This window comes from Pteropus vampyrus, unplaced genomic scaffold (genome assembly GCF_000151845.1).
Source record: "Pteropus vampyrus isolate Shadow unplaced genomic scaffold, Pvam_2.0 Scaffold21, whole genome shotgun sequence".
Classification (NCBI taxonomy): Eukaryota; Metazoa; Chordata; class Mammalia; order Chiroptera; family Pteropodidae; genus Pteropus; species Pteropus vampyrus.
The window spans coordinates 3,761,917-3,770,195 of record NW_011888802.1 but is presented as its reverse complement, the minus strand read 5'-3'; positions in this window follow the sequence as shown (position 1 = coordinate 3,770,195).

Here is an 8,279-nt window from a genome sequence, read left to right as displayed (position 1 = left end):
ATTGTATACTTAAAAACAGAAAATTTTAATCTCAAGGGGCTTACAATTTTGAAGGTATATAAATATTTTAAATATTTTGATCTTCTACTGATGATATTTGACGCTGCTGTTTATTTGTTTCTGTGGAAAACAGGTCCACCAGGATATAATTTGTCACTTTCGAAAAGATTAACTTTGAAAGCAGTACATTTAAAGCTCCTTCAATGTCCTTTAAGCTTCCCATTGTCTTGTCACCAATGACAAAATTTCTTGACAAGAATGTAAACCAGATATGCTAGTACTGTATTAACTGTTATTTTTTTAAATGGATTCAACTGGAATATAGATTTCTTAAAATAATGTAGTGAAAAATAAAACTTAAAATTCTGGAAATTACAGTAGTACTAGTATAGAAAGGGATGCTGAGGGATTCACAATTGTATCTAATTGATATCTAAACACTATTTAAAAGGACTATCAAAAATAATATATCATACATTTTTTTAATTTTATAGGACTCACTTTTTCTTTTCCATCCATACATAGGTGCTCTTGAGTCAGACTAGATTAATTATAGATTAACTATATAAAATTAAGCTATCTAGGAACATCAGTATGGTAACATGAAAATTTGTAATTCCACTGCACTGTACTATTTATAAGATTTAAAAATAATAATAAAATTGTATTTGTAGAGGCTTTGAACTATGTATAAAAAACTGAAAAGTATTTCCCATAGTTTCAAAGATATCTACCCTTCATTATGAACTATTACATAAATCTTAGTTACATTTATTTTTATTTTCTTAATCATTGTGTCTCTGATAATGCCTTTATGGCTTCTGGTGCTAACGTGTCTTTTTTTTTTTTTTTTTTTTTGCTATAGCTAGAAAGAAATTATATCTTACATTTTTATATTGCTAAATTTAGTCATTTATAAATAGATTCACATTTCCACCTTGACTAAAGATTAAGAAACTTATTTTTATACTTGTTATATTTTTATATATGTTCTTATTTAATTTTGAAGATAACCGGACACAAACTCAAATTACAGAGGAAACTAAAATGCATTTAAAATATTCCATCATTATTTTAAAGAAAAAGTTTTGTTCAAATACAGAAGAAATTAAACTTCTTATCCAAATGTGTGATAACCTGAAATGTTTTGCAAAGTTGTATAAGAATTATACTTTTGGAATTATTAAACTTATATTACTACTTCTCTGCTATAATATATATTCAATGTCATTTTTCTTAGACAAAATACGAGAACACAGAAAGTTCTTTCACTTTCATGTTTAATTTTAACATTTTTATGAGCAAACAAGAGTTATAGAAGACATTTGTTAGCTTAAGATAAATGTTAGAGTGACCTTGGTAAAATGTCAATGTTAACAGAAGTCAACATATAATACAGTTAAAGTATGTGTATGTGTGTGTGTATTCCTTTCACTGGAAAAAAAATGTGCCATTTATAATTTTAATCCAAGCATACAAATAAGGCAAGAAAAATTCTAACATTTTAAAAACAAGTTTAGGATAAATATTGTTAAAATGTCCTTACTACCTACAGTAATGTATACATGTAATGCAATCCCTATTACAATAACAAAAGTACCCTTCTCAGATATAGAACTAATCATAAAATTTATGTGGAACTACAAAAGACCTAGAAAGCCAAAGAAATCTTGAGAAAGAACAAAGTGGGAGGTATCACACTCCTTGGTATCAAATTATACTACAAAGCAACAACAATTAAAACAGTATAGAACTGGCATAAAAACAGATATATTGATCATTGGATTAGAATAGAGAGCCCAAAAATATACCCTCACTTATATGGTCAGTTAATCTATGACAAAGGAGGCAAGGATATACAATGGGGTAAAGACAGTCTTTTCAGTAAGTTATGTTGGCAAAACTGGACAGACGGATACTTGCACCATATAGAAAAATAAACTTAAAACGGATTAAAGACTTAAATGTTAGACTTAAAACCATAAATCTACTAGGAAAAAAAGGCAGTAAATTCTGTTACATTGCTCTTAGCAGAATCTTTTTCAAAGTATCTCACTGAGCAAGAGAAACAAATGAAAAAATAAACAAATGAGACTATATCAAACTAAAAAGTTTTTGCATAGCGAAAGAAACAATTAGCAAAATGAAAAGACAACCTACTGAATGGGAGAACATATTTGCCAATGATATATCCAATAAGAGGTTAATATCCAAAATATCAGATTAAAAAAATGAACAGAGAACCTGAATGGACATTTCTCCAAAAGAACATACAGATGGCCAATAGACATATGAAAGATGCTCAACATCCCTAATTATCAGGGAAATACAAACTAAAACCACAATCAGATATTGCTTCATACCTCTGAATGGCTATTATCAATAATAAATCAACAAATAACGAGTTCTGGTGAGGATGTGGAGAAAAGGGAACTCTCGTACTTTGCCAATGGGGTTATAAATTAGTACAGCCACTATGGAAAACAGTATGGAGATTCCTCAAAGAAATAAAGCTCCCATAAGATGCAGCAATTCCAGTTCTCAGAATTTATACGAAGAAAAAGAATACTAATTAAAAAGATACATGTACCTCTAAGTTCACTGCAGCATTATCAGTAATAGCCAAGATATGGAAGCAACCTAGATGTCCATCACGAGATGAATGGATAAAGAAGATATGATATACACACAGACACACACACACAGAAATAGTATTGAGCAATACGAAAGAATAAAATCTTGTTATTTGTGACAACAAAGAGAAAGACAGATACTATCTCATATGTGGAATCAAAAATAAATAAATAAATGAACAAAACAAAATAGAAACAGACCTATAGATGTAGAGAACAAGCTGATGACTGCCAAAGGGGAGAAGGTGAGGAGATGGGAATTAAAAAATATATTGATATTTTACTCTGTGCTTACTCAAAGATTTTAAAACCTTTCAGGGGGAAAAATCCATTTCTTTGATTATCATAGCATAAAAGAAAAAAAATTTTTGGCTTTCTTGCTTTTTTCTTCTTTCCGGAGGTTTTATTTAACCCGGCCCTTTTTTCTTACTTTTAACTTTTTTTTTTAATATTACATCCTGCACTTTATTCAATTCCATATAACAAAAATAGTAATCTAGACTAAAATATCTATTTCAATCAGCAGATATGTTGAAGCACAGATTTCATCATAAAAATACTGGATCTAGGTAACAATTCCCAGCTGATTTAGGGAGACCCTGGCTCTACATAGCATTGTGATAGAAAAATAGTGTCGCTCTTCACCATGCAGAGAGGGGTGGCCTAGCCGTGAATACAAAATGGGGTCAGTCTCACTGTCCCTTCACGAACCATCTTATTTACAACACTTTCCTCTTTTAAGTTATATACACAGTCCTTTTGATAGAAGAGAGAACACTACGTGGTACCAAATCATAACCAAAAAAGAAAAAAAATCACCCTCAAAAGGACACAGATAAATAATAAAACCATTCAACTGCTGAAACACAGGAACATTATGCCACTTCTGTTTTCTTTTCTTGATGTTGAGACGCCACCTACTCATGCCATGAGAAGAGAAGGCACAGTGTGGGGACCCTCTGTCTCATCACCGCAGAAAACAGAGCTGTAAAGAAAGTTCAGTGTTCATGTCTGACAGAAATAAGCAGCCAAAGACCACACTAGAGAACCACTGTGCACACAGCAGCTACAAACATTTAAATAAATTTTTAAAAAGTCTTGTTGCTACGTTTTTATGAGTCTTCAACACTTTTTGCTCTAAGGCATGGTGTGATTTGTTGTCGCTGTGGTTGTGTTGGAAAGACTGAGAAGACATCACTGTCTGATCCTTCTTCAGGGGCACTCACACCAGTACTGCTACCCAGCACCTACAATATCTTTGGGACAGTGTTGTTGGAGGAAGTTCATAGTCAGACTCCAGAATGTTTGCAATGCTCAACCTGAGGTAGAAGACATAACTCTGCTTCTGCAGCTCTGACTCCACCATCACCCATCAGCTCCAGGGCCCCTCTCCTCACTAGAAGCAATTAAACAAAGTCACCAGCTTAACATGGTATTCTGAATAATTAGATGACATTGTGCTTTGCTTTCATGTGAGAAGATAATAAGTCAATCAGGAACTGAGCAAATTTCCCAATTAGGACTAATTATACTGCCAGACACCAACATTTCTCCCCAGTTTTTTGTACACAATGAACAGTGCTCACAGGCAGTCAAATCTCCTTCTTAGGTGTGTGAGAAAGAAAAAGAAGGATTACAGTGAAAATACACCTACACAACATTCTCTTAGTTCCGGGCTTGTACTAGTTTCACAGTCCTAAGATTGATTCATCAAAGTTTTGTTAGGAGTGATCAAGTTTTTAAATGGGCTCTGTAGGAAAGTTAAATAAATTATTGTAATTTAAGAAATGGCAGGCCCTAGTTTACTGAGGAACTGACAAGTCTTGGTGGCTTTACTGTTTAAGTAGCATAGATTTCTCATATTGTCTGACCTTAAGACAAAATAAAAAACTGTAATTTTGTCTTCATTTTTCTTAGGTCAAAATATTATTTATAAAATAATTTCCATATTTTGAAATTTTTAAATTATAGACAGACCCCCAAAACAAAATACTAACAGTGCAATAGTATGAATTAAGAATTTGCAACCATATTATACAAACATTACCTTGTTATTGTACAATTTTGATATGTGAAATATTTACTCACAACTGCTTATAATGTGAATAATTTATGGAGACCTTTGTAATTTGTTCCCAGGCACTGGACTACAGACAACACTAGAGAACAACTGTGTGCACAGTAGCTACAAAAATTTAAATGAATAAATAAGCAAACAAACAAATAAAAATAAAAGGTTTGTTACTGACAGGTACTTGCACACAAAAAGTATGCTATCTTTCCCAACATAAATCTTTAACTTTCATAACCACTTACACACACACACACACACACACTTCATTATAAGGTACCACATCTAAATACCTCTGGGCAAACTTATCTATGAGAATACTAGTCTTTCCATACAGTACATTTGTACTAATTATTCTGCTTCTGACCACCTGTAATATTATTTTAGGTATGTTTTCAATGTAAGAAATTATACTGACAATATATAATGTTCTATGCGAGTTCACACTATATAAGTAACATTTATTTCCAACTGTGAATATATTAAACAAGATCTTTCCAATAAACATTATTTAGTTTCACTGCAGAGACAGTGATTTTAAAAAATCTTCTCAAACACGGTAATTGCTGCAAATATCTAACATCATAATAGGATAAAATATATGTCCATTATTATTTTCAGTTGATAATCAATTACTAGGAAAATTGTTTATCTAGTATTAATATTGCTATTCTCTAAAGCTATGTGAGAAACAGAAAAAGATAATGTTAACAGTACATATTTTTGTGCCTTAGAAATACCTTTTTATAAACATAAAATTAATTAATTAATTAATTAATTAATGTGACCTATAAAATAACTTCTAATCTCATTGAGGTTTTCACCCAGGTCAAGAAATATTTTTCAGAAGAAATATTATAATCATCCATGTAAATGCACACACATGTCATTCAGATAAGAAAATTAAGGCAGCAATATCATATATCTTTATTCTGTTTAAAACAGAGCTACATTCATCTTATATCAAAGAATAGCACTTTATAATAGCATTTACATAAAAAATGTAATAATGCAATCAGTTGCCAATTATTTTGATTAGCGGCTGTACTTTCCTTTAATGGTTTGATATATTAATTGGAAAAATTTTTATTAGTGTATCTCTGGTCTTAATTAGATTTAACTTATTTAGGGTGATGAGTTGTTCTTTAGAAATGTCTAAGATGTAGTTCAGAATAACTCATCAATCCACAAATAACCAGTTATTTTATTTTGCCTAAACTTTAAAATATGACCTTTTATATTTCCGTTTTGTAAATTTTAAATCCTGACACTGTACTATAAACTAGCCAATAGGTTATGATCTCCTTTGCATGGCTTCTAACATGTACTTTAATATTATCAGGAGGAGTATAATTCTTGCAAACAAATATCTCAATAAATGATCATTGACTGAATATATCCAATGATGTTTCACTTTTTTCCCCCTTATGATACCATATTGAATGTCTGTATTAGTTACTCTCTGGCGAATGCTGTATTTCTCCAAGACATTTCCTAAATTACTAAATACCTTAATTTCTCAAACAAAATAGTATACTAGCCAGTATGCTATGCAAATTTTCCCCCAGGATATCATTTCTTCAACAAATAAAAATGTGTTGCATATTTATTCAAGAAGGCATACAAATGACCAATAGACATAAAAAAAAAAAAGTGCTCAAATTCACTAGCTATTAAGGAAATGAATATCAAACCACAATGAGATACAACTTCACACCTAGTTAGAATTGCTGTCACCAACAGGACAAATAATAAGTAATAGAGAGGTTGTGGTGAAAAAGGAACCTTCATACATTGCTGGTGATAATGTAAAATGGTGAATCCACTACAGAAAACAGTATGGAGGTTCCTCAAAAAATTAAGAATAGAATTAACATATGACTCAGAAATCCCTCTTCTGGGTATCTACCCTAAAATTTTGAAAACATTTATCTCTAAAGATATTTGCACTCATGTTCATAGCAACATTATTCACAGTGGCCAAGACATGGAAACAACTGAAGTGTCCTACAATAGATGATTAGTTAAAGGTGTTGTACATATATACATTGGAATATTACTCAGCCATAAGAAAAGATGAAATATTGTCATTTGTGACAACATGAATGGATCTTGAGATTACATGCTAAGCGAAATAAGTCAGATAAAAAAACTGAGAACCGTAAGATTTCATTCATATGTGGGATATAAAACTGAAAGTAACAAACAAACAAGACAAACAGAGACTCATGGACATAGAGAAAGGATTAGTGGTTACCAGAGAGAAGAGAGGGAAGGGAGGAGGTAGATAAAGGAAAGGGAGGTCAAACATAGGCGAGGGAAAAAAGTTTGACTTTGGGTGGTGAATACACAGTGCAATATACATATGATGTATAACTTAATTGTACATTTGAAACCTATATAATTTTATTAATCAATGTCACCTAAATAAATTTAATAAAAAATAAATGTATAATAAAAAAATAAATAAAATATAAAGCCTGCAAAAAGTATCTTTTCTTATGAAGAATCATGAATAAAATGATGTTAATGATGAATCTGTGGAACCTCTGGCATAATATAAGGAATTGCTACTTATCTTATTTTTTTCCCTAGTCCCTACTTACTCAAAAAAAATATGCAAGTTAATGGAGTGAATTCCTTCATAATATGGCACCGAGAAGTGAGAGATAAAATGCATTATAACAGATTTCTTTCAGAGTTCACAACAGGTCTTGACTCTCTTCTATAGTCAAGCATTCAAGTACTCATTATACTAAAATTATATTTGTTGCTGAGAATATATTACTCATCTAGTTTTTAACCTTTATTTTACACATGCATGAACTAAAACAGTGTGGAAGTGCTTCAGTGAATAGTACATTAATAGTTAAAAAATAAAAGCAAAAATTACATTAAATTTGCTTGACCTCTATTTATGTACTTTTCCCATTACACTACAGAAAATGGGAGCACATAATGTATACTTAAAGAATTTGGTGCAAAATTAAGTGAACAGATTTTTTTATCTTGGACTTTGTCAGGTATTTATACCCTTGATAAAATGTTTCAAATTGTTTTCAAATCAGTTTTTAAAAAACACACAGCAGGCTTATTGTCTAAAAAATTGGACATTCACAGATGTAATTCTTAATAAGTGAAGAACCCATTTCAGATACTTGGAACTTAATGGCTTTATAGTAAATGTTTTATTTTATTAAAGAGAATTTGTCTTCCAGAAACTGTAAAATGTTAACCAATTTTAAAGAAAACACTGCCGCGTCCTCTTTCTACCCTACTGCGTGACAAGGTCCGGAGATGGGGACAGAGGCTTCAAGGAATGCATCGTCAAGAACGAGGACGTGGCATGTGTTTAGGGATAATTGGTTTCTTAGAAATGATCCTATTAATAGGGGGAATTTGGGTAGTACAAATTCTAGTAAGTGTAAACGCTGTACAAATGGATTTCCTCAAAATTGGCTCTGAGGAAAACATAGTAAATTCCCCGCATATGGAATCAGCTCTAGTCACCCTGACATGTCCAGAATGCGTATACCCTTTATTTGAACAATTATTAAGGGAAATTCCTTTTGACG